The following is a 26720-nucleotide window of genomic DNA, read 5'->3' as shown; positions in this document are numbered from 1 at the left end:
CTCTTCACTCTCTGTTTCCTGGCTGCTGTGAGGTGAGCAGCTTCTCCACATGCTCCCAGCCATGTAATTCCACCTCACAACAGGATCAGAAAAAAAAAAATGAAGACAAGAACTGCAGACTGAAGCCTCTTAAACCACTAGCTGAAATAAATGCGTTCTCTTTTTAAGATGTTTTACTAAGCTGTTCGGTCAATGAGGAGAACAGGTGTGAATTTGATTTATATATCATTAGCTGGAGCAGATTTCCTAGATGAAAAAAAAAACAGGTGGAAATGATGCAAAGACAAGTGTACATCTGGGTTCCCTATAGCCAAGATGAAAGGAAGGGGAAGACAGAAGTACCTGAGCAGAAGAGAAAGAACTAGGGTGAGATGGCGGAAGGCCAGTCCCCAAAACACCTAACTTCCGGCTTCCACCCTTTCCTGCTTATTTTGTTTGGCCTTCATTTTTTAAAAAACATTTTATTTATTATTTATACAGTACTCTGTCCCCATGTGTGCCTGCAGGCCAGAAGAGGGCACCAGATCTCATTATAGATGGTTGTGAGCCACCATATGGTTGCTGGGAATTGAACTCAGGACCTTTGGAAGAACCAACAGTGCTCTTAACCTCTGAGCTATCTCTCAAGGCCCTGACCTTCACTTCTTAACCCAGCCACGACTTAGGCCTGCTAGGACTAAGCAGCGGGCCAGCTGCACAGCTGGAACCAATTCTGTATGTGCTTCTTAATACAAGCTGGGATAAAGTGAATACTGAAAGGGACTCAAACTATATGTGTCATAATAGAGGTTTATTTATTTTTTTATTTTAAGTACAAACTAAGTGGATCTGATATGCATCATCTGAAACTAGAGAAAAAGAATAGAGCTTTCTGCTGAATTGGATATGTCTCAAATAGTTTTTAAGAATTTTGGAACTTATTTCTCAGAGCTAGCTGATACATGTTGCCACTTTGGAGTGGAGTAAATGAAAATATGAAAACCTGGTCTAAGGATACATTCTGCTGCTCCGGGGTGCACACCAACATCGGGAGAAAGAGCATGCCAACAGCCTGGACTAGGAGATAAACGGTTTCCTAAAGAGTTTACCTCTCTAACAACTGTGAAATTTCCATTTCATTATAAAGAAGCATAAAAAAATGCTTACAGATTCCAATAGACACAAATGAAAACTTATTTAAAGAACAGGAATATTGCACAAAGAATGATTTTTAAAAAAGCAATGAATTAGGATGAGACTAAGGAAACTCTTTCATCACAGCAAACCTCAGGGGGAAAAAATTGAAATCTTTTTAGGGCTCACATCAAGCAAAGAGCCACATTGTGTTTCCAGAAAAAAAAAACCTGCCTCCTTTAGTTAGTAGAAAGTTGTGACCAAAATTAGAAGGCCATCTGTGATATTTAAGCAGGAGCAGTTTCATAATGGGCAAGAGCTCGTAAATTCTCACCCTGAGATGAGGTAGAAAATAGGTGAGCCTCATTTCCCCTGCTGGCAACCAAGCGGCAGGCACTGATGTACTTGCTCCTGGAAAACAGCCCAACCTGCAGGTACAATTTACCCACAAGCACACAAGCGACAGGCACACCACTTCCTGCTGCATTTCCCTTACCTTCTGAAGTGATTTGCTACATAACAAAAGGTTGATTACTCCTTGATGAACACCATGCAAAAATCATGTATCAATACCCAGGATCAATACCTTTGCAAAAGAGTAGATAAGTCTGAGTAGAGAAGCAAGTGTGTGGACAGGAGAATTTCAGAATGACGAGAGGGTAAAACATGGAAGCAGATCAATACTTTGTGGTTTGTTTTGAATGAAACAATTTCATTTGGATTATAACTATCACAGAGGAAAGAAATGAATCTATCCAGGGGAGTCTAGATCACTTAAGAAACACATTAAAGAAATTTATTTTTAAAAGCAAACAAACAAACAAACGAAAAAGGAAAGAAAGAAAGAGAAAGGGAAGAACAAACGAGGTCCATTAAGCAAACACAGTTCAATAACAGTAATTCTGAATTTAAAGAATCAGTCATGCCAGCCTAGCAGCTTACCTTGCAGAGTAAAATTTTGATGTAGTTGCTAAGATAGGGGGCAGGAAGAAGATCTAGGGCAAACAGTCACTCTGTTTATCACTCATGTACTAATGAGATGAAGTGAAGAATTACAGAACAGTATGAGCGAAGGCCAGGTATCGTCAGTGCTGACTCTGGCTTATGTGTGGGGACACTTAACTCCAAGCATCAGAAAGTTACACGGCCCAGAGGCTGAGAACCCTAAATGGGACGTCTTCACCAAATAAATCCCTCTCCTTAACAGCACGAGGAACCCTGCACAAGAGGAGGCAGAAAGAGTGTAGAAGCCAAAAAGGATGGAGGACACCAAGAGAGCAGGGTCCTCTAAATCAACAGGATTGTTAGGTCACAAAAACAGGACACAGAGCTGAGGTGCCTATTTAACACATCAAAAAGGACCTGGCTGCCAGGTACTCACAGCGCTCCTCAGTTGCCATGGGTGACTAGGTCCTCCTGGCTGTGACACCCCATCTCCCACCCTCAACTCTCCAGCCCAGAGTCTGAGCTGCCCTTCCCTATATAAGGAAAATCCAGCCATTTGGGTTCCTTGACGGTTTCTGCTCTCTTGGCCAGCGGCTGCACTCATCTCTCCCACGGCTCAGGGTCATGTCCACTCTGGACTCTCCCAGATGTGCCTGCCTCTGCCTACACTCTCTCTTTTATCTACAATAAACTTTCTCCTCCTTCCTTTCTCATATCCTTCCTTCTTATTTCTTTTTTTTTCATTCACCAGTGTCCTGGAATAAAAAAAAAAAAAAAAAAAAAAAAGTAGACCAAGCAGAATCAAACACACATAACTAGATATATTGGAGCCAAACAATTAAAAACTCTAATAGGAGAAAGTTTGAGATAGCAAGAGAAGAAAGTTACATACAAAGAAGCATAAATAACTATAGCTCATATGGGTTAGCGACCATCTTTACAAGGAGCCACACATTATGCACTTGATGAGCAGCTTACAAATGAATGGCAGTTTTAAGGGAACAATCACTTCTTTTCAAGTAGTCTCTGAAGTGCTTTGTGTTTTCAATGACAAAGCTGTCCCTGGGCACCTGATGCCAACCCCTGAGGAGCCCCAGTTCATTGCAGTAGTTCCTAAAGACTGATCCATTTCTCCATGTGCTGGGTAAAACCGTCCCCCACTTCATCTAGAAGGTTTATGACCATGGACTACTAACATATCACTCACAGGGCAAAGAAAAGGATTGTAGCTCCCTAGGAAAGCATGTCAACCTTATTAAACATTAGAGTAAAAGCAAGAAAAAGAAGGAGGAAAATGAAGGTTAAAGAAAAACAGATAGCACATAAATTAGAAATATAAACAGTATTTTATTAATAAAAATAACAAAATGAATCAGAAAAAACTCCAACAGCTGTAATATGTTTTTCTTCATACTAAGGAAGAACAGTTAGCTCACTAGCTCATAGTTTCTAGTTCAGCCACAAGTGTGAGCTAATGCTACATGATTAGCTGTGCCTCAGTTTTCCCACAAGTACAAGAGGCCTCAAGGTAATACTCATCCCTCATGAGCTATGAAGAGCAGCTACAGCATAGAACTGTTAGGATAACGTCTGGAATTCTGCATGGCCTATGTTACTAGGTTCTGTGAAATGTATTCTAGGCTGAGGTGAATTCTTCATGAGGGAAAAAACAAAGCAAAATACCACTGTAAATACGTAACTGTAACAGTCCGGTCACTTAAGTCAGCTGATAGTTGTTTTGTCTCAGAAGGAACAGTCCACACACACGACTTCCTCCGGCTCCTGATGACAGACAGCAGCTACTGAGGGCAACCACACAGCTTCTGAGCATGAGCAGTGAGCGTAAGGCCAAAATGCATTTACGTGTCGATGGCAGCCAGAAGCCCTCTCAACACAATGCTTCCACAACTCCCTCCAGGGAGAAATAACTAACCCAGTTCTCAGAGCCTGTGTTACTGTCATCAGTTTAATTATTGAGTCCATGCATGTCCACATGTAATTCACTCTCCACAATTTAACTTCTGCAAATGTGAAGAAAAATCACCACAAAATTCCAATGACCTTACTCAAAGCCGTTTGTGAGCAGACTTCTTCAGATGACTGTGTCTGTTTCACATTAATGCCAATTCTAGTGTAGATACTATAGTGGTCAACTCTAAAGACAGAAAGCAAATTGCCAATTTCTGTGAGATAATGCTTTCAAGGTCAGGCAGAAGCATCCACACCACTTGCTGTGATGGATGCTCTCTTAAAACAGCAAGGTCTATAACTATGGAATCAGAGGCTGCAATAAATGAATGGCACCTTCACAAGAGTGTTTTAATGACACAGTTTACCACTGCTGAGATGTTTATTCAAAGTACATTTTCAAAACCATGATTTACATATGTGTCTAATGTAAGCTACAATAAAGCTCATTGATTTTTCTACAGTAATGAAAAACTTAATAGTAAAAGCTCAGGGCTCCCATAAATTAGTCTTTAACCCCAGGGGAAGTATCGATGCTAAGGCATTTTAATTTACGAACTATAATAATGGTAATTAAATGGTCCCAAATCTGATACAGAAACTATCAGCAGTGTTTGTTATAGATGATAATTTTTTTTAAGATAGGATCTCTACATAACCCTGGCTGTCCTGGAACTCACTGTAGATCAGGCTGGCCTCAAACTCACAACGATCTAGCTAGCTAGCTCTGCCTCCGAGTGCTGGGGTACGCCATCGTGCCCAGCTGATAATTTCCTATGTAGTATATTACAGAACCTGATGACTTGTATAGCGCAGAGACTGAAAGGCATGCTCATATAACTGTCAAAAACTTTCTAGTAAGTTGAATTTATTTGAAAAGTAATATAAGCTGATCACTTAATATGACTGACTAGTTCTAAGAGCACTGTTTTAATCACGAATTTTTCTCCCCTAAACTGTGCTGGTTCTTCATTATTTCAAAGATAATTTAGAAAGAAGACTTAGTCTTTTCCTCTTGTACCTCCTGAATATTGTACTGCTCAGGGTAGAGAAAAATGGAACAGCAAAGCAGCAGTTAGCAGTGAGAAGGAAAACTCATGCCGTTGGCCAGATTAAACACAATGAGTGAAAAACAGCAACTTTTTCATCAGGAAATTTAACAGCTCTACAACACGTTTTAAAAGTTAAATTTTAAGGAAAGCTGCCTATGATGGCTTAAATAAGAACAGCCCCACAGGCTCAAATATTTGAGTCCAACTGATGAAACTGTTTTGGAAGGATTAGAAGGTGTGGCCTTGTTTGAGGAGGTCTGTCAAGCCAGGCCCAAGGTCACTTTCTCTGCCTCCTGCTTGTGGATTAGATGCAAGCTCTCAGCTGCTCCTCCAGCACCATGCCGGCCATGCTCCCTGCCATGATGATGCTCATGGGACCACCCTCTGAAACTGTAAGGAAGCCCCCAGTAAATGCTTTCTTTTATATAAGTTGCCTTGGTTATGGTGGCCTTTCATAGTAACGGAACAGTAACAAAGATACTGTCCCATAACTATATTATAAATGCATATATTCACTCAATTTTCAATCCTGTAGAAAAAAATTTTCCAGGGCCTTAAAAAATCTGGTTAACACACATATGGAAGTTCTGTATGTGTAAAGGTAACAGATCAGAAAAAAAGATATAAAATAATGACTCATATCAAAGAAAAATCTCAGCTCTCTGTAAAATACACTAGTTCTCAGGAGTGCTATCTCTTCTCTAGGCTGGAGTCATCATCTCTGTTCTGTAATTCAACACTTAACGGTAGCTGATCTGCTGCTATGATTGTTTTATGCATGTCAGTCTTATCTCAAGTAGGATGTAAAATTTTAAAGAAAACAGGCTTTGTCATACACTCTAGACTGCCCTAACAAGGTCAAAGGTGGCAGCCAGACAAGAACTCATTCTAACGAGTTTACCATTTCAATAATGCTCACCACAGCCTTGGAATTACCAGGAAGCCCAAACAAGTTAACTCTTGAACTTAATAAAAATTATTTATTTATTTTCATAAAAAGTAGAAATCATTTTGTTATTTCTTCAATTTAAAGGTTACAGGTTATATTACCCTAACGAGAAATATCTGGAAAGAATTTTTCAAAAACATCAGTTTAAGAGGGCATTCAGTTGTACAACAGCAAGTAGATATAGCTGAAAGGCAGTATACCAATAATTTAATATTTCTCGCTTTACTATTAATGTTTTACCTCTCCCCCCCTCACCCCTTTCAGCTCTTCCTTCTAAAAGCAAACCAATTTGACTTCTGTCTCTGCCTCTGGCTGTGCTCACTCTCATATCTACAATGAACCTCTTCAGCTCATACCTAGGAGCAGTCATGTTCTCGTTTGTTCATTCACTAACTATCTGCTCACTGTGTTCTCAACGATCCTGTTACGTGATATGAGCCTGAGATCTGTTTATACAGAGCTGGCCCTGCCCACGGCGTTAAGACATGTAAGCCTGGGTTAAAAGACAAGGCTAGCCAGGAGAGCAGACCCAAGCAGCATGCAGAAACAGACTTGGCCCTCAAGAAGGCTTGAGCAGCAATGCCTATGGCATGCAAATATTGTATACTGCTTCATTAAAAACGTCAATATAGAAATTGCTATTTCCGCCAAATATTAACTAGTATCCATGTGCTGACAACTGAACTAAATGTTTTGTTCCTTTCTAATCCTCAGAACACTTCAAGGAGATGCATGCTTACCTTAAGGCTTCAAGTAAGAGGACTAAGGGCTTGCAAAGCAGAAAAATGAATCCAAACCCTCACCAGGTCAGTGTAACACCACGGCCCTCTCTAACTTGACAGCCCTGCTGTTCTCCAGGAGCCCAGAGCTACAAACACAACACTGCCGGCCATGGACCTACTGCTACACCCTGTACCCAGCCGCTGACAGGCTGGTCAGTAGTCTGTGCTCCTGAATATTCCATCTCTCCCTGGCCACAAGCTACTTCCTGCAATAAACCGTTAAGGTTAATCAGCTACTTCTGGGCCTACTTCCGCAGCTGTTGTCATTCTTTGCTCCGCCCGCCTGGGCCCTAGAAGTTAGGCTGATATCCCAGGCGTTCCGGGAAATGGACAGTGGAGGGTAGACTAATCTCTCTCTTCTAAATGTTCTTCTGCTTTTGTTTTACACAAACAAAAATTATTTATAAATCCTGTGAACTATCCTTCTCTAGCTGAAGCATGCATTTATAAAGAGCTTATTTCACTATACTCCGAGTTGTCTAACGCATCCTGTAAAGAGTAAGATTATGCTTATAGACTAAGAAAAACAGAATCGAACTTAAGTAATATGATCTCCTTTTCAAAGACTATAACTAAAATGCTAAAAGCAAAGCAGATTAAAATATAATGCCTCAGAAGGGGTCCTAGCGCTAGACCAAAAAATTGCAGGCAACTACTAATGGCTTCAAGAGGAAGAATTAGCCTCTCCCTGGGTCGGACTCCCTCACTGGCCATCCAATAGAAACTGATCAGCCCTGAAACTATGTACACACAAATAACAAAAAGCTAACTCAGCAGATTGTACGTGTGTGTGTGTGTGTGTGTGTGTGTGTGTGTGTGTGTGTGAATACATGCTACGTAATAATAATATTCAAATAAAAAGAGGATACCAATTTGTTTTGTTTTTTAATTTATGACAGAGTCTCTCTTTTAGTCCTAGCTATCCTGGAACTCGATACATAGACCAAACAGGCCTGAAACTCACAGAGATCCACCTACCTCTGCTTCCCAAGTACAGGGATCAGAAAAGCAAGCCTACATCAAGCAAGCCCTACCAATGTGAGAGTGAAGGAGGCATGGGAGGAGATAAAGGGAGGGGACTTGGGAAGAGCTGGAGGAGAAAAGGGAAGGAGAAAAGGGAAGGAGAAAAGGGATATAATATTTTAATTACAGTGTATATAAAGAAAAAATATAACATTTCTAATATTATTGTTTAATGTAAATTTTTAATAATTATAATAAAAAATATATAATATAAAATGTATACCCTTAACCACTTTTCTTAAAATTTTACTTTATGCATAGATGCACCATGTATATGCCTGAGGAGGCCACGTGGGTGCTGGAAATTAAATTTGGGTCCTCTGGAAGAACAGCCAGTGTTTTTAACCATTGAAACATCTCTCCAGTCCTGCTCAGCCACTTTTACAGTTTGTAGTTTTAGCAGTATTAAAATACAACTCTTGTACCTAAGGCTCAGGGAACATTACTGAAGAGGTGCAGAAACATTGTAAGAAGGAGTCTGTGAAATTGTTTCTCAATATTGTCAGAAATTACATCCATCAAAGTCTCACCAATATGACTGCTGAGACATGAGCTTAACAAGGAAACAATAAACATGCAAAGTAAATGAGGGCAAGACCCTAAGGCCTCAGCCCTGCACGGAACCACAGGCAACTAAGGAGTGCTGAGAGTGGAAGAAATAGCCTTCCCCAGGGAACAGCACAAGTGTTATCTAATCCAGATGGCCAGCCCTGAGAACATGCACACAGGTTACACTATTCAGACTGAGTAGAAAATATTTCGGAATATAATGTGTATATATGCGTGTAACAACAGTGAATTTGAAAAGAGGTCATGAAGTTAAATAAAAAAAAAATTAAAAAAAAGGAAGTGGGGCATATCGGAGGGCTTGGAAGAGTAAAGCCAAGGGAGAAATGACGTAATTATATCATAATCCCCAAAGAAGGGAAATGATTAAAATATTCTTATGATTGCTATTTGTATGGTGTTTTTCCTATCCCTTTATATTTAAACTCTTTGTCTTTCTGAATCTAAATTATAAACAACACAGAATAGAAACATTTTTTGTTTAAGTCTAGCTTTATTTTCTTTGCCTTTGATTGGACCATTCCATTCCTTCATATTTTACCTTAGTATTGGGCAGTTAAATTTTACCTGCCATTTTACCTTTTTCTAAATGCATCATGTCTTTTTGCTTTTTTGTTTGAAGTATGTTGGAAATCTAGCAGCTCAAAATTCTTTTGTGACTTCAGCAAGTTAAGTTTTAGGGCGATAGGTAAAAGACCTAGAGATAAAGGATGTGAAGGCAGGAAGTGAGGACAGAGAACCCTGTGGAGGGAAAACGGGGCGATGAACTGGTAGCTAAAAAGGAGTGGCCTCGGCTTGTGTGAGAGACTATGAATTCAATAAAGAGGGGGAAGTTAACATGCAGGAAAGGGAGCCACACCCCAAGGGAACAAGGGCGTTGGGGACGCAATGGAGCATGGCCTCACAGTAGCTTTTCCCGAAGGGTAACTTGTGGCTAGATGCTTGTGTGGAAAGGAAAGGAGGGAAAGGGTAATCTGAGCAAGCAGCAAACACAAAGGTAGGCAGTAGGAAAGAGGCCACACTGTGTGAAGAAACTGATGGGGCCTGAGGCAGAACAAGGGGAAGCAGACGAGAAAGCTCAGTGGTGAGCTGTGGGCTGGCCAACCTTGGGGCCAGAGGACGGAGTGCCTCTTTGGAGAAGTCACACCAGACAGAACAGATACAAACATGTGTGACACTGATAAGCCACACTTCCCCACGTGTGAAAATACACCTCACCACCTGTTTCTAAAGGTCAACAAGTAGGAAAGGCTGTGCTTGCTTTACAACTCTGAGAACCACCAGCCCATTTGTGGAGGGGTCTGTCTTCTTTCTGCCTTACCACTCTCATAAATCTGAACTAAATAATAAACAATACCTAAACCTGCCAACCTGCTTGAACAACTGGCTGGGAACAGAGATTAGCATTTGATGCATGACTATCTGCGAGACAACAGAGAAGGTGGTGTATTTTTTTAAAAATAGGCTTAAAATATCTGCCATTATTTCAAAATACTTCAATTACCATAACTCAAAAATGTTTAAATATTTTTAAAACTTTAAAATTATAGTAAATTTGAAGTCACTGTTTTTCAGTTTCTAAAACTGCAGATTGTCTTTGCATCCATTTGGCATGGAGCATCAAAACACTCTAGTTCTATATCATATCCATGGCAAGTTTCCTGGTTTGTTAAATTAAAAGCTATACTTGGGTTAAGAAATCAATAAAAATGTCAATGCCTGTATGGCAGAAACCCAGAAAACACAAGAGACTGGTGCGGAGCATTTGCAAAGCCAATTTGGACGGCAAAAGGTCCAGTTCTGCCATTTCCCTGAGCTGTAGGAGACCTTTTCAAAGCCACAAGTCTCTTCCAAATTAATCAGCTCACCACACCACAATGAAAAGCAGTTTAAAAAAAAACAAATCTCATCATCTATGTACTTTTGGATGGCATGTGCTATCAGTAACTAAAAGTTTAACGGCGCCAATGGGATCACCATTTTCTGCCCCAGGACTCAAAAGTCCCAGCTTTTGAGATAAATTTGTTGGTAACAAATACACAACTAATTCACAGGGCACATGCAATTCATTCTAAATACAGCTTCCTAAACATGATCCACGCTTTAAATAACATAACCCTATTAATAGTCTATATACCATTTCACAGCAACTACAAAAGCAAGAAGGTTGGGCAATCCTACAGAATACATCCTGCAAACTTTAATTGTGACACGTGGAATTAAAAGGGCTTTGTATTATTATACCAATACACAGAAATTGGTGTGAGAATGAAACACAGTCGTTTATAAAGCACGCTTAGGTTTTATATACAAGTATTATAATGTAATCTTAAAATGTCACATTTAATTATACTGTAATTTATTTCATTAAAACACTGCAGAAAACAAAGGACTAAATTCTGAGTCTACTTGTAAACTAACCACCAAAAAAAAACCCCTTAATGAATACAATGCCATCCTTATTCCCAAATCAGGCTGCCGTGACTAACCCCTACTTCTAAGCAATACTGTGATCTGAGGTTGGAAGCTGACCTCTCCACACACACCTCCATGCTGGCTTGTTAAAGCTACGGTTTCTTAAGAGAAAGAACACAGGGGATGAACTGGTGCAAGGCAGGAGGCTCCTAGAAGGAGCAGGGAGCACTTAAGGTCTCTGGCATATAGTACATGTATAACTTGTGGGTAGTAGATACATACTTTTAGATAGTAACACCTAAAGGTGACACTTTATGACTGAAAAGTGGTATTAATAAATATGCTGCAACAGACAAAACTGAAACATATGGTAACTCTGCAGTTCCAGACACTAGAAAGTCAGGTACAATCAAGTCTAAGGCTTCTGCAGGTCCATCCTCTGACTGGCAAGCAGGCAGGCTGATAGTACTGGTCTGGCTGGACAGTTCTGGAAGGCAGTTCCTGGTCCATCTACAGCTGCTCACCGGGTTTGGGTTAATCTCACTATTACCACGTGGGGAGGCTATACTGACCATGGTAAACTGGCCACTTAGGATGGCGCCCTGTTTATATCCTGAGGATGCTGCAGCTCCCCCGCCCCCTTCCCTTTGTGTGTGTAGACCCTTCACTAAACCCTAGCCTGCTTGACTAGAATGGAGACTGAACTCAGCTGCTGGCTGCACTTTGTAGGTTGGCACAGAGCTTGTGGGAGCACAAAGCAGCACTACCTTCTTGGTCATGCAAAGTCTTGCTCGCATGTGACTCCTGTGAGGTACTGCGCTGGCAGCGCTGGCCTGGGTGCACTGCCCACCTTCGGATGTTTTAACTAAGATCCTTCATTCTTAGCTATGACACAGGCTGGCTTTCCTAGTTCATCTCAGGAAAGTTTGCCTGCACTGTCTACAGGTGGCCCAGAGCTACATAAAGGAGAGCTCACAGGATCACGGAGGCACGCATGAGCACTATGAAGGGCAGGCAGGTCACAGCCCTTTGCAAAGGAGGGGGACGTTGGAGACTACGTCTGAGGTCATGGATATAAAACAAGAGGCTGAAGAAACTGGTGCATGGGCTAGCCCAGCTGACCTTCTAACAGATGACCAGTTGGTACTCCTGGTGAGCACACAGTGTCCAGCTGCACAGTGTCCAGCTGCCGCCGCATGTCCCTGCCCTACTCATAAGCAAGTGCACTCTACTTCCATTTTAAGTCAAATAGAAACATGTTACATACCAATGATGTCATTGCTGTTGTACCACCACTGATAAGCCTAGGACTCTCCTATACCCTGCAATCATCCCAAAATTTAACTTTCCAAGTTCAGAAATCCTTTGCAAGGTTACTCTGTGGCTTATGATATTAGAGAGATGCATCAAAACTTAAATTAGAAAAATGGGTTTCTTTTAATCTAATTTCATACATTTTCTCCCCTCTTCCAACCCAAATATGATGTAAAATTCACTCAGATTTACTGGAAACTATTATGGCAAAACAGAAATCACATTTGTCTCTGGAAAAAGCTAGAGTTTTAGCTGAATCATGTTTTATTCCAATTATACATTTTAAAACTAATTTAGTTGTGCTTTTGAAAGCAGTGCTGTAGAACAGTTTTTAATTTAATAAGATTATAATTTAAGAATAAGCTAGGACTAAGAGTTTGAGAAGATCAGTGCTCTGTATTGTAACAGCTCTTGCAGCCCATTATAGCCTCTTTGATCTAGAAAATGTAATGGATTTTTATTTATGAATGAATTTTACTTTATAAATTAAGAGAGAAGAAAGTTCCTAATAAAATGAACTGTAGAGGGTAAAATCATGATCAAGAAAAATCTGCAATTGCTCATAGTACTCAAAAGCTCAGCAAGCTATAGCCCGTGTGTAGGTTCTCCAAGCCATGTGGCGGCTTAAGAAGCTCAGCCCATCTCCCTTTTCAGGATGGTTGAGGTTAGACCACTCCCACATTCTGGCCCTTCACACGCATTCTCCTGTAAATACCTCAGCTCTGGGAAACAGACCCTATCTATCACCGCATTTCAGGGGTTCAACAGCTGACCCTGGCAGATGTGGTCATCCCTGATCCCTGTGCAGCTCCATGTGGCAATGCCTGGCTGGCCTGCAGTCCTCCTAAGACCTGTGTCTGCCCATTGCCTTCTGGGTGGGTGATCTAGGCTCTGGCAACAGATGCTGGCTGAGCAGGGAGAAGGTCAAAGTAGAGTAGGCTTCTTCCTCCTCTCCCCGCAAAGGGTGGGTAGGTCACCAGTAGAGGCTGCATGCCCCTATGCATGCCAATGGCTCCTGACCTCTAACTCCATCTTATGATGCTATCAGGAAATGGGGCAATTTTCTGCAGGGTACAACCTCTGGCGGCTTCAGTACCCGTCTAACCTCTTACTTCTCCCACCACTGTGCATGTCCCTTGTTGACAGCCTCCGTGTTTTGATACTATTTTTCTAGTTGGGTCCAAGTGCTCAAAGCTCTAGTCGCTAGGTACAGAGTCAGATCCCAAAGCCTGTTTGCCTGGCTCTCCCCACAGGTCTCCATTCTGACATCACTCCTGGCTGGGCCCCTCTTGCTGGCTATGTGGTCTTAGAAGAACCTTTCTCAAACACCCACTACTGATTTCATAACTGAGGAAAGTAATTGCTTCCTTTCTGGGTTCAGGAAGGCAAGAAGAGGAAGATATAAAGGTGAAAACCCAGGAGAGGTTACTTCACTGAGACCCTGTCCTGGTTTGCTTTCTATTGTTATGATAAAGGCCATGAGAGCTACTTGAGGAGGAAAGGCTTTGTTTCAGCTTAGTTTATAGTTCGCCATGAGGGGAAGTTTGCCCAAGAAGCAGAAGCTGAAGCTGGAGCAAAGATCATGGGGAAGTGCAACTTACAGGCTTACTCGGCCTGCTTTCTTATCCATCCCAGAGCAACACATCGAGGGACGGCACCACCTAGAACGGACTAGGCTCTCCTGCCTACCTCAATAATTCATCATGAAAGTACCCCACAGGCTGCCTAGGGCCAATCAGATGGAAGAATTTTCTCAATTGAGATTGCACTGACTCTAGATTGTGTCCAACTGACAAAGAACTAGCCAGCGCAGATGTACAAATTCTCAAGACTTGTCTACTAGAATTAGCTATCCACTGAAAGGTAGTGCACTTGAAATCAGCATTCAAGCTAATCTCATGGATATGGATGGCAGAATGCTGGTAAACGCTTCATGTGTGATTTGCTAACACTTTGCTCTTTTATGAAGGGAGTCCGGAGGCCAACGGTCTCCAAAGTCTGACGTCTACAATACAAGCTATGCCAAGGGAGTACACCATCCCTGTGTATACCATCACTGTGCTGTAACGGCTGCTGGCTGCTGTCTGACTTCCAGTTCACTATCAGCAGTGTGGCTAGTCCTGAGCACAGACTAAAGTGTTGGTACCTGCCAACTAGTCTCAAACAAAACAACACAAAACTTCACTAAAATCTTGACTGCATGTTAATGTAGTGAGCTTGGTTTACTACTACTCTTCCTCCTCCTCCTCCTCCTCCTGTTCTGTAATGTATCTTGCCAGAGCTTGCTCAGAGCTAGCTCTTCTATCTATATCACTTCCAGCAGAGTGACAGTCTCAGATTCATGTACCAAACAGTCGCCATCACACAGGGATGCTCCCACACCCTACCCCTGCCACCATGTCTCTTTTCTTCCGTGTTATTTCTAGTCTGTCTCTAGCACCTAGAACCCTTAGTTCCAGCATCACTACTAATTTTATCACACTGTAAAAGAAAAAGATTATACTATTAATCACGGTTTTGTATAACAAAGGGTTAAAAGGCTTATAAAATTTATACTTTGATTTCCTATCCTATACTTTGGTTGCTATTATTTATTGTGGTTAGAAACACGTGTACTTATGGGGATAACTTCAATGACCTCTTTGTATATGGATATTTTCTCCTATACATGGTGATGGAAGGATGTAAAGATACCCCCGTAATTAACTGTACTCAAAAGAATTGTCACATTTTTTAAAGTTATAAGAAGTACAATATATACTTGTATGAAAATTTTTAATAAAAAGAAACAAGTGAAATGAACTTTAGTAATTTACCTATACCCAAATATCTAAAACACCATCATGTCTACATAATATGAAAATAATTGAAATAATCTGGGGTTTTTTGTATTACATTAAGCCTCTGAAACTTAGCACAGTTTATATTTATAGCACATCTCACTTTTCTCCTTATGGACTAACTCCTTTCACTGCTTAACAAAAATATTGAGCCAGCAGCAACCATGCCAGGTAGGTCAAGTCAGGGTGACAGGCTTCCCAAGGGCAGGAATGTTCTAAATTCCAAATCTCCCTTGATATTTCTCGGGTGATGATTTGCCTAAAGTTTAGAGCGCCCAGCAAATGCTCACTAGATTCACTAGCTGGAAAGAAAGGCTATAATTTATAAAAATAAGTGAGGCCAATCTGTAGTTTTTCAAAGAAATAACACTTTTCAGAGTCTTAAAAACGTTAAAAAAAAACTTTAAAACTCTACTATTAAGTCACACCAACTACAGAGTAAACAAGGTCAAGGGGGGGGGGAGAGAGTGAGAGAGAGAGAGAGAGAGAGAGAGAGAGAGAGAGAGAGAGAGAGAGAGAGAGAGAGAAAACAGAGATTGAAAACACAGAGAGAAACAGAGTAAGAGATTTGAGATAAAAACCAATCTCAGCTCATAATAAAAGGCCAGAAAGAACCACCCAAAGCTAATGAAATGACTGCTTATGCTTGGTATTATATAAGCAGCTTAAGGTATTCTAAGATAAAGCATTTAAAGGGGATTAAAAACTAACCCAGGACTCAGGTGAGTTATAGAAAGGATCCCTGTCTACTAAACGGGGCTGAGGTTCAAGAAATTCTATCCCATACAAGATAGGACAGTCCCTAGGAGGAGTGACCGCCTTTTTTGTAAATTACAGTGAAAATATCCTAATTTAACTAAAATTTTATTTATTTAACCTAGTAGATCTTTCATTAGATCGCCTGACAAACCCATGGTGCTGTGACTGCTAACAAATTATGAATGTCCAGCTACTTATTCAGATTTATCATATAAAATCCTTATGACACACACAACTAACTGTCATTTTGTTAGGCTAAGGAAAGAAAAAGTTTACTACTTTTTAATATTTGTTTTATTTCAATCTGAATAAACACTGTCCTTTTCATGAGGACACTACTGCTTTTTAAAAATCTTCACAATGGTAATATTCAAGCACTTAAACTTTGGAGAAAACTAAGTGAAATATATGTGGGCCAATTTTCATTACTTTAAAGGATATTCTGTAGTGTAGAATCAGATTGCTTCTCTCTGGAGGCAGCATTTGTCTCCTTAGTCTAAGTTTTGAAACCACTGACATATTTTGGGTTTATGTCAGTTTTTTACATATTGTTCAATTCTAAACACAGATCTTTAAGCTGCCACATAGCCACCAGAGTGGAGCTCTTGTTAATAAATGTCATGTTTTCCAGCAATTCAATAAAGTTGTAAAGATGACAAATTTCATATGGCTGACAATCTGCCACATGCTGGAATAATCAGTTTTGTACCCTGAGATTTTCACTAGCTTGTAAATATTTATTGAATAGTTTACTATGTCAGGTACAGGGCATAAAGTCAGTGAGAAGAACTCAGACCAGCCTTGGCATTCATGATGGCCTGGACCTGCTGGAGGCCGGTATGTGTTTCAATCAAAGCAGGAAGCAATCCCATGCACACACCGGGCCACACTAGTGCTTGCATTCCTGCTGTCCCTGGCCCAGACAGACAACCTCAGGGGGCTAGATTTTCTCACACATTACTCAAGGAACAGAAGCCAAATAGATTGTTTTTAAAAATAAACTGAGAAGACAGTTTACACACAGAAACAAAAAAACTCTAACACTCCTGCTCATGTAATAAGTCCTACAACCAAAGGCAAGGGAAGTGATTCATTACTTAATAAAACATTATTTTCCCCTAAACCAAGAACTTTATAACCAGTTATAAGACCACAAAGCAGAATCATTACATAAAATAGAAAGGATGAAATAGTGAAAACAGCTAGTGGCAAGTTGTTTTTGTTCTTAGAATTATTAGAATCATATTTCTTCCATAAATATGTCAGAAATTTTACAAGTAATATATATACATATTTTCCTCATCTTTACTAAAAGCAAGGCTGACTACCTGCTAGTGGCCTCTTAGTATCTTAGGAATGAAATATCTTCCATATATTCAAAAACCAAAAACAGTAAGATGACTTCTGACAAAACAACAGAATAATCAACCTTAAAGAACAATTTACCTAAATGGTTAAAAATAAACAGCTCCCACATTCTGACTAATTGCCTTTACCATGTATAGAAACACACTGTGGCCCACCCACAGCGAGGCACAAACTCACTGCATTTGAAATGGGATTGTAAAATGAAACGAAAGCCTTAGCACGGACAGCGTTAGTTCATCTTCAACATTAATCCAAGAACAAGAATCTGTTCTGATGACATCCCAGGAATGTCTGAGGATATTTTCTAGGTAGTGTAAAATCAGCCTTCCCAGCAGCATTTCTCTGCCACTATCCAAGTCCTCTGCGTTTAATGGCTCTGTACAAGACTTGTGGTGAACATCTGGCTACACATTTGTCTACAGAACGGTTCTGAAGACATTGACTCTCAAACCACACTGCCCACTTTATCTCAGTCTACTTAGCTCCCCTTTGAGCCACGGCCACAAATTACAGACTGTGCAACTCAGCCATTTATAAACCCAAAGGAATGTGGATTAGAGACTGGCTGAACCATGACAAAGCGAACCATAAGGGAAACCCGTTCTCTGCAGCTAGAACCCAGCATGAAGTAACGAATGTATCTGAGTAAGAGGGGTAAGACTGCGGGGAGCACCCTCAATGTTCTTTGACATATACTTATCACTCTCAATACAGAAAAACTGAAAGACAGAAATATACATCGGATATGGAAAAACATAATTTGAAACAAAAGCTCACTAGCTTTAGATTAATGCATTAGCATTTACATAAAATACAAGGTTATTTTTATTCTTAGAATTATTCAGATCATACTACTTCTTTGAAACATATCAGAGCCGGGCATGGTGGCGCACGCCTTTAATCCCAGCACTCGGGAGGCAGAGGCAGGTGGATTGATGTGAGTTTGAGGCCAGCCTGGTCTACAAAGTGAGTCCAGGACAGCCAAGGCAACACAGAGAAGCCCTGTCTCAAAAAAAAAAAGAAAAGAAAAAAATATCAGAATACCTAAAACCACTTATATAGTTGTTCATTTCAACCAAAAGCAAATATTAATACTTGCCAGTTGGAGATTAATGCTGTTAGTAGAACATTATTATTTAAGTTTTCCATCTGAGAAAAGAAATTATCATACAAATAGAAATGATTATGCCCACGTTCTGTAGAGATAGAATTTTCCAGGACTATAATTCTCCCTCCCTCCCTCTCTCTCTCTCTCTCTTTCATTGTTTTTGTTTTGTTTTGTAAAACCATATGGCTTTGTTCCCCAGCCTTCCCCCCCGCCCCCCACCTCCTGGGATTTTGGTAACATTTCCTGTAGCCCAGTTGTCTGTGATGTCACTGTGTAGTCACCAGTAGCCTAAAGCCCAGGTCTCAGTTCCCGCGTGCTGGGATTACAGGCCTGCCCTCCTGTTACTTGGAGAACATGCAGAGGTAGAACAGCCTCTGTCCTTTGATAAACTGAGGGGGAAAGACAGAAAAACAGAGGAAGGAAAAAGAAAATTTAGCAATGAAGGAAGAACTGACACTGCTGTTCTGAAGTCACATTCCATTTTCCAGCAGGCTCCTAAGAACAGGAGAGAGGGACACAGTGGCTAGACACTGGAATGGTTCGGGAACCAAAATGTCCCTGGCTCTGCCTCTGACAACTGCTTCTAGGTTAAAAATCCTTCCCTCAGAGATGTTAATTTCCCCTGGGCTTTGAGGAGCAGTCCTGGTCATGTATGTTGCTGTGGTGATAACAAATGCCATGCCATGCCACCCCAAAGCGTGTGGACACTCTACTACAGGAAAGGAGGACAAATGTGGCGGCTGTAAGCTCCAGAGCTCAGAAGCTCTTGCAGCATTCTCAGCAGCCACAGCACGGTCCTAAAACCTTGCAAAGTCCTAATAAGATTAGTAAAATGAGAAAATGTACAAGCTAAATGGAGCAAAGGGCACTCAGAGAACAGTGCTTAGAGCCTGGGGAGAGTTCTACGTGGTTGAGTCAGCAGAACAAAGTGTTGTTCTAATGAACTAGGATTCTGTACACAGAGTACAGGTATTTCTGCATCAGAAATGCCTCCCTGTCTGCACCACTTCATGAAGATGAAACTATTAACTAGAAAGCACATTTTTATAAGTGTACGCTCTACCTACTCTTGAAGAATCTGAGGGGGCCCTATAGATTCATGGACCATACTTGAAGAAGAAAACGTAACAGCCAAAGGAGCTTTGAACTAAGACATTATCATTCATAAAGTGTATGAACTGCTGTTGTGACATATTGGAATCTTCCTAACAAACTGGCTACAGTGGCAGACAACAAGGCCTCACAATTTTAACTGTGCAGGAGAATATAGCAAGTACAAGTCCCTGTGGACTCTCCCTGTCAGGATGTAATTTATCAAACGGTTCTTGTGTAGGTCACTAGAAATTAAAATAGATGGCAACGCTTTTTTTGGGGGGGGGGGAAGGGAAGACATGAAGTAATTAACTCTGCAAGACAGCCTTTGGCTACACACAAAAAAACAAACTTTAACCACATGAAATGTCCCTGTAGATAACAGAAATCACAGCTAAGTGAAGAGCCGCACTGGCAGAACTCTCCTCACTCTTAAATTACACTCCATGCTTGCTTTGCTACTATTAAAGTTACTCACTCCTCCTAGATGCTCAAAATGGAAGTGATGCCCCAATTTCAGTTCAGATATTATAGATGGCTCTTATTTCCAAATCTCTAATATACATCTTTTAAGTACGCCAAAAATTTAAAAAGAAACAACAAAAAAAAACCCTAACTGATATTAAATTATCTTGAATTAAAACATATAATAAACTAGAGAAATGTGCTTTTTCATTTTTGCTATTTAATCAATATATTTAGTATTATAATATTAAATAAGCCCAATTCCAGTAAATATAAATTATGGCAACTATAATCCAGGATTTGACAGGTTTTCTTTTCAAAGCAGTATTTCAAAATTAAACTAGACTTCAAACAGAGTTCGTGTGTACAAAATACTCTGGGAGATATGAGGACTAAAAGAAATAAGATTTCATGCTGTAGGCTTAACTGGGGGACTTTATTTAATTGTATGTATTACTATTGTATATGGTGTGTGTTGGTGCGTGCCACAGCATACATGTCGAGGTCAGAAGACAACTCTGTAGTCAGTTCTCCCCTTCCATGTTTCTGTGGGTCCCGGGATGGAACACAGGTCATTACGGTTTTAAGGCAAGAACCTTCTGAGTCATCTCGTCAGCCCTCATGAGGCTTTTAATCGGAAAATAAATGTGACCTATGGTGAAGATGTCACAGTAGCAGCTGGCTTTGAAATGCCAGTCAAATCAGATCTCTCCTGGGCTTTGGGCTTATAATGGCCCAAAGGCTGATCATCCCAAAGTCAGTAAGGGAGGAGCAGTATTTATAGTGCTGTACTTTAGTAAACATTCCCCAACAAAACTTCCCCGTGCCCTAGAATTACTGTTGTTGTTGTTTTGTTTTGTTTTGTTTTTGACAATCACTTTCTTTTGGCCAGTGACACTGCACCTACCAAAAGTTCTAAAACAGCTGTTCTTAACTCTTTGGGGTTCAACAACCCTTTCACATGGGTCCCATATCAGATATCCTGCATATCATGTATTTACAATCCATACTAGTAGCAAAGCTATGTTATGAAGTAGCAATGAAAACAATTTGATGGTTGGGGTCACCACAACACGAGGCACTGTATTAAAAGGTTGCAGCGTTACGACGGTTGAGAACCACTGCCCTAGAAGAACAGGGACTGAGAAAAACCTAACATGAGGTTTTCTATGCCTTGACAAACCTATGCTTCCTCACTGGCAACAAAACTTCTGGATGTGAAAAGGGTTATTCGCAGTAAGTCAGCATCACTTCAGTCTGTTGCTAGGATTCTGGGTCTGTTGCACTGATACAATGTCCTCCGGCACCTGGGCATACGAGTGCCTCCATGGGAAGAAAACTAATGAGCTTCGTACATGATTTCATTCCCAGGAGCATTGTGGCTACTGGCATCTCTCTACACTTAAATTATTCTTCTCCCTTGAGTGGTGCTACAGAGAGTGATGGCTGAGTAAGAATGTTCCCACAGGCTTGGTCTGCATGTGGTGGTGCAGTATGGGAAGGTAAGGGTCTGGCTTTGCTGGACAAAGCATGTCACTGAAGGCAGGCTTTGAAATTCCCAGTTTGTGCCCAGCTGTTGTTGGTGGCGCACGCCTTTAACCCCAGCACTTGGGAGGTAGAGGCAGGTGAATCCCTGTGAGTTCAAGGTGAGCCTGGTCTACAAAGCAAGTCTAGGACAGCCAGGTCTATACAGTAAAACCCTGTCTCGGAAAATAATTAAAAAAGAAAGAGAGAAAGAAAGAAAGAAAGAAAGAAAGAAAGAAAGAAAGAAAGAAAGAAAGAAGAAAAAGTAAGAAAAAAAAGAAAGAAAAAAGAAAAAGAAATTCCCTCTCTGCTTTACATCTGCAACTCAGGGTGTGAAGTCTTGCCTTGCTGCCCCAGTCACCATGCCTGCCTACTGCCACTCCTCCCTTCCGTGAGGACTCTCATCCTTCTGGAACTATCAGCCCAAATACTCTTTCTATTACAAGTTGCCTTACTTATGGTGTTTTATCACAGCAACAGAAAAGTAACTAATACACAGAGTCTAGACCCAAACTTGATGACTGGCAAAAGACATGGCGGTAGGTAGCAGGCCACCAGTTTCCTGCTGCCCTTGGTATCTTCTCTACTTCTTTCCTTCTCATCGGGAGGAACTAGGAGTGCCAAAAGTGGTAGCTTGCTGACATAAAACTGTGAGTAACAATATGAGCCTTGCTATTTCACAAGACACCAAAGAAAACTGTCTATCAGGTTTGTGAGCATTTATGACAATGGGCCCCTTCATTGTAAGGACCCATCACAAATAAATTTTCATCTGTTTTGCAGTCATTTTTATTAAACTTTCAATAGGTCACCATTAGAGACTGTCCTTTTTGTTTGTTTGTTTTTCGAAACAGGGTTTCTCTGTGTAGTCTTGGCTGTCCTGGACTCACTTTGTAGACCAGGCTGGCCTTGAACTAACAGCGATCCTCCTGCCTCTGCCTTTGCCCGAGTGCTGGAATTAAAGACGTGCGCCACCACGCCGGGCAAGAGACTATCCTCTTAACAACTAAAAAAAGAAAGGTTATTATTTCTTCTGTCATAAGACGGCATTTTAACTATAAAAAACAAAGCAAGGTTTGAGGTAGCCTAAAAACTGGATAATACATGCACTAAATAAATTCTCAGTGTAGGTTTTATGTGAATGTGACTTCCTAAAAATTTAGATGTTGAACATGAATCCTTGGGACTTGAGATGGCTCAGTTGGTAAAGTGACTGTCATACATGCCTAAGGATCTGAGTTCAGCTCCCCAGGACCTAGACAAAAAGCCAAGCACAGTGCTACATCCTTGCAATCCCAGCAGGGGGGAGGCAGACAGACATGGATCTCTGGAGCTTGCTGCCAAGCCAGTATACCCAAATCACTGAGCTCCAGGCTCAATGAGAGATCCTGTCTCAAAAATTAAGGTGGAAGAAAACTGAGAAAGATACCCCATGCCAACCTCTGGCCTCTACATGCTACACAGGCACATGTGTACCTGCATGCACATATGCATACATAAACACATACATATGCATATACCATACCTATAATAACACATATATACACACCACACACACACACACACACACACACACACACACACACCACAGATGCACTCATGGGAGAAGAGGCCTGAGTGTGATAATATTCTGAGGTAGGCTTTTAGAAGATGATTTTATGAAAATGGCTGAGGGAGCCAGTTTTCTTTGCCATTTGAGAGTAGACAGATAGCAGCCCTCACCAGCCAATCCCCTGGTGCCTTGACCTTAGACTTCTTAGCTTCTAGGACTGTGATAAAGAAAATTATGTTATTTATGATCTACTCAGTTTTGAGCTTTGCTATAGAAACCCAGACAGTATTAAGGCACTTGTCAACCACAACACAAGGACTGCTGGAGGTGGCTGTGATTTCCCCCACTACCACGGGCAGAGTGCTGAGCAAAGCAGTCTAGACTGAGACACAGGAGTGTAAGGGGTACATAAACAAAGGGCCACAAGAGATTTGGTGATGTTCTCAGCACATGGAATAATCTATCACAATGGGTATAACTAGAAGGAACTTATAAGAACGGAGTTCTAGGATATAGTAGTTAGAAATCACTCTTCTTTAACCAGGAGGAAAAGCAAAGAAACTCTAGAGTGGCATGAATAAGCCACAGAATAAAAACATATTAAATAACCATTACAGTACCTGGCACAGTATCTGTATTAACTTAGAAGAGTTCAATATTTTTGAAAGAATACTGTATTGAAGCTAAGGTCTGAAATGCTATGGTGCCACTAAGACAAACAGATATGGATTCAAACAGCACTAAGGTGCTTCCCTCTGTAGAGGTGATGTAGCTGGTGACCAGGAGGTGGGGTTCTGGCTGTTAACACCCAAGGCATCCTTAGATAGTTGATCAGTGAACCTTAAATACCACCCTACAGCAGGCCAGTAAAGATTCAAAGTTCAAGACGCAGCTGAAGACTGCCCTACACAAGCCCACGACGAAGGACAGCATTCTCTCCCTCCTCTCGCTCCTGTAACTTCTTTCTAAAACTGCCCTTAAAACACTCTCGGGTACCTTATCCTCTGGGAGTGGGGGAACTGGACAAATCTGGGACACCCCCTATTCTTCATGTCAACATTGTTTTCTAAATCTTGTTCAAGGCCCATACTCTTTTGCTGCCTGTCGTTGTCAGGGTGTCTCAGAGCTCCTCCATAGCCTCCTTGAGTGCCCTCTATTCCCCACGGCAGCTGTGGGGTCAGGCTTTGAGGCCTGAAAGACTAAGTGCTCTCTTTCCCTCTCCAGACACACAAGGCTCTGAAAAAACTGGCCCCACCCCTCAAGCCCCAGCTCACACTCGCCCCACTCTCTGTCACTTCTCAGGTCCTTCCCTCCCTGCTCTGTCACTTCTCAGGTCCTTCCCTCCCCACTCTGTCACTTCTCAGGTCCTTCCCTCCCCGCTCTGTCACTTCTCAGGTCCTTCCCTCCCCGCTCTGTCACTTCTCAGATTCTTCCCTCCCCGCTCTGTCACTTCTCAGGTCCTTCCCTCCCCGCTCTCTGTCACTTCTCAGGTCCTTCCCTCCCCGCTCTCTGTCACTTCTCAGGTCCTTCCCTCCCCGCTCTGTCACTTCTCAGATTCTTCCCTCCCCGCTCTGTCACTTCTCAGGTCCTTCCCTCCCCGCTCTCTGTCACTTCTCAGGTCCTTCCCTCCCCGCTCTCTGTCACTTCTCAGGTCCTTCCCTCCCCACTCTCTGTCACTTCTCAGGTCCTTCCCTCCCCGCTCTGTCACTTCTCAGGTCCTTCCCTCCCCGCTCTGTCACTTCTCAGGTCCTTCCCTCCCCGCTCTGTCACTTCTCAGGTCCTTCCCTCCCCGCTCTGTCACTTCTCAGGTCCTTCCCTCCCCGCTCTGTCACTTCTCAGATTCTTCCCTCCCCGCTCTCTGTCACTTCTCAGATTCTTCCCTCCCCGCTCTCTGTCACTTCTCAGGTCCTTCCCTCCCCACTCTCTGTCACTTCTCAGGTCCTTCCCTCCCCGCTCTGTCACTTCTCAGGTCCTTCCCTCCCCGCTCTGTCACTTCTCAGGTCCTTCCCTCCCCGCTCTGTCACTTCTCAGGTCCTTCCCTCCCCGCTCTGTCACTTCTCAGGTCCTTCCCTCCCCGCTCTGTCACTTCTCAGGTCCTTCCCTCCCCGCTCTGTCACTTCTCAGATTCTTCCCTCCCCGCTCTCTGTCACTTCTCAGGTCCTTCCCTCCCCGCTCTCTGTCACTTCTCAGATTCTTCCCTCCCCGCTCTCTGTCACTTCTCAGGTCCTTCCCTCCCCACTCTCTGTCACTTCTCAGGTCCTTCCCTCCCCGCTCTGTCACTTCTCAGGTCCTTCCCTCCCCGCTCTGTCACTTCTCAGGTCCTTCCCTCCCCGCTCTGTCACTTCTCAGGTCCTTCCCTCCCCGCTCTCTGTCACTTCTCAGGTCCTTCCCTCCCCGCTCTCTGTCACTTCTCAGGTCCTTCCCTCCCCGCTCTCTGTCACTTCTCAGGTCCTTCCCTCCCCGCTCTCTGTCACTTCTCAGGTCCTTCCCTCCCCGCTCTGTCACTTCTCAGGTCCTTCCCTCCCCGCTCTGTCACTTCTCAGGTCCTTCCCTCCCCACTCTGTCACTTCTCAGGTCCTTCCCTCCCCGCTCTCTGTCACTTCTCAGGTCCTTCCCTCCCCGCTCTCTGTCACTTCTCAGGTCCTTCCCTCCCCGCTCTGTCACTTCTCAGGTCCTTCCCTCCCCACTCTCTGTCACTTCTCAGGTCCTTCCCTCCCCGCTCTGTCACTTCTCAGGTCCTTCCCTCCCCGCTCTGTCACTTCTCAGGTCCTTCCCTCCCCGCTCTGTCACTTCTCAGGTCCTTCCCTCCCCGCTCTGTCACTTCTCAGGTCCTTCCCTCCCCGCTCTGTCACTTCTCAGATTCTTCCCTCCCCGCTCTGTCACTTCTCAGGTCCTTCCCTCCCCGCTCTGTCACTTCTCAGGTCCTTCCCTCCCTGCTCTGTTCCCGAGCTTTGGTTCTCTATTAGGCCTTTGTCTGTGCTCTTCAGTTTTCCTTGTTTCTTCCTGAATCCCCTGCTGTGCCTAATTTCAGTCTTACTCAGTTTTCAGATGGTAACTATCACTACCAGGAGAGTCACAAAAAGCTCTGCTCCATCTCTTGTATGACTTGTTCTGGTTGACATGGGCCACTGGTGAGGTTTTACGTCCACTCTTTCATTTATAGTGAGTACACGACTACACATTCTCTCAGAGTAAGATGATAATCGTTTCTACCTGCCATCACTTACCACAGACTAAAGAAGTCAGCCAGCAGATCTAAATAAAATCAGTTGAATGAACATATATGCAACAGCCATGACCTAAAGGTTAGGATGGTAGCTGAGCTGCAGTCTCCCCAAATCCACAGTAATGCTTTCTGGAGTTTCATTTAGAGTTTTGAGGGACTTCAGAAACGATACTCTCATTTTTATCCACTTTACTGTCTTGTAATTTTGAAGCACTTAAGAGACAGGGATACTTATATAAATTTATGTAGCTAAAAATTAATCAGTAAATATCTTCCCAGATGACCTTAGCTTTTTGTCAAGTTGAAACAAAAACAAAAACAAAATCCAATACAATTAACCCCTTGCCAACTTAACAACAACAACAAAAAAAAACACATCACTATTAAACTATAACCTTTTGTTTCTTGTTTGTCCCCATGATCTTATGTTAATATCATAGTACAAAATATACCACAACTTTAAACGTCCTAAAAAATTTCCACACTTTAGAAGTCTATGGTCCCTTTAAAAATCCAAAGTCTCTTAACCATGGGTTCCTGTGAAATCTACTTTCTAATTCCGAGAGGGAAGAACCAGGGCTCAGTACAAGGCCAAGCTCTGGGATTTACTCAGGATATTCTGGATTCAAAGGGCTTGGGTAGCCCCACCTCTCCGCCT

The 26720-nt window shown here is 42.2% G+C and overlaps 1 protein-coding gene across 4 annotated transcripts in view; it reads right to left on the bottom strand.

Moving 5' to 3' along the window:
- Positions 1–26720, bottom strand: part of PLCL2 (phospholipase C like 2) — a 148923-nt gene that overhangs the window by 64318 nt on the left and 57885 nt on the right. The window lies entirely within an intron of this gene.

The sequence above is a fragment of the Acomys minous genome (assembly GCF_964271855.1).
Source record: "Acomys minous genome assembly, chromosome: 13".
In the NCBI taxonomy this organism is placed as follows: Eukaryota; Metazoa; Chordata; class Mammalia; order Rodentia; family Muridae; genus Acomys; species Acomys minous.
Note: the sequence above shows the minus strand (reverse complement) of the source record. Positions and strands in the feature narration are given on the sequence as shown.